We start from the raw sequence: 1,217 nt of genomic DNA on the forward strand, positions 1-1,217 counted from the left end.
GCCAGGATCCGCAGAGAACACCCCCACGCCCGTGAGATTTCCCAAGTTCCTCCTCCTCTGTTTGTTCCCCGGCCCCCCGGAGCCCGAGCCGCTTCTGACAGCTACTACCTCCGTGACACTCAGTCCCTCCTTTCCGTCTATCAGTTCTCCACGTTCTGGTTGTTATGGGTCGGAGCTCCAAAAAGATCCGCTGAAATCTTTCCCTTGGTACCGCAGGATGCGGCCTTACTTGGATGGGGTCATGGGGGAGACAGCTAGCTGGGGTGAGGTCACGGGGGAGAGGGTCGGGGCACAGCATGACCGGGTCCTGGTAGGAAGAGGGGAGACACACACAGGGAGATGACAGCCAGGGAGGAGCCTCCTCTTCAGAGAGGGTGTGCCCTGCCCACCCCTTGATTTCTGACTCTGGGCCCCAGAGCGGTGCCCCACTACAATTCTGTTGTGTTAAGCACCCAGCTTGTGGTACTTCGTTACAGCTGCTTTAGGAAACTGATGCACTCGTTAACGATTATTTATATTAAATTCTCTGTTAAAATAACGGAGGCGGCTTTTGCCTCTGGACAGGACCCTGGGTGATACTGAAGTTGGGACCACTGCGGGTCTGGGGAAACAGACCCCCAAAGAGGACGTCTGGGATGGATTCGGTCTTGTCGCTGTCCTCAGGCAGTGCCGAGTCTGTGGAATGACCAGGAGTGTGCTGGTTCGTCGGCTCAAGCCAGCCTCGTCCAGTCCGCGGAACTAGAGGGCAGGGGCTATACAATTCAAGTTTGTCATTTCAGGTGAAGGAGGAAAAAGCAGGTTTTTGAAGGGGGCACCTGGACTTGAACCAGGGACCTCTTGATCTGCAGTCAAATGCTCTACCACTGAGCTATACCCCCTCCTGTTGAGGAAAGTGTGTAACTAATAAACTTATAGGTCCACGCACAGGCTGCTCTTTCGGACTCAGTACAGAACTGCTAGGTCCGGGCAACTATAAACGCGCCCTCTCATACCCCAACTATCCTCCTTTTCCAAAAAGGCACCACCCCTTCTCGGCATCAGCTTGGAAGATCCCTGAAGTTTCCATCTGAGACCACGAAGTCTGTACCTGGCTTGGTATTCCGGCAGCAAGTGAAGACCCCGGGGTAAGGTGCTGCTCACTGAACTAGAATGTTCATTGCCAGCTTCTCAATGTTAGTCCTGCATGGGTTTACCTTTTGATATAAGCGAATTGATCC

The 1,217-nt window shown here is 53.8% G+C and overlaps 1 non-coding gene across 1 annotated transcript; it reads right to left on the reverse strand.

Annotated features, from left to right (window-relative positions):
* Nucleotides 1-806: 806 nt before the first annotated feature.
* Nucleotides 807-878, reverse strand: TRNAC-GCA (transfer RNA cysteine (anticodon GCA)). The gene has a single exon. It is a non-coding gene; the product is annotated as a tRNA-Cys (tRNA).
* Nucleotides 879-1,217: the final 339 nt, after the last annotated feature.

The sequence above is a fragment of the Callorhinus ursinus genome, unplaced genomic scaffold (assembly GCF_003265705.2).
Source record: "Callorhinus ursinus isolate GAN/ISIS: 27379988/994484 unplaced genomic scaffold, GSC_fseal_2.0 scaffold12, whole genome shotgun sequence".
NCBI classification, from domain to species: Eukaryota; Metazoa; Chordata; class Mammalia; order Carnivora; family Otariidae; genus Callorhinus; species Callorhinus ursinus.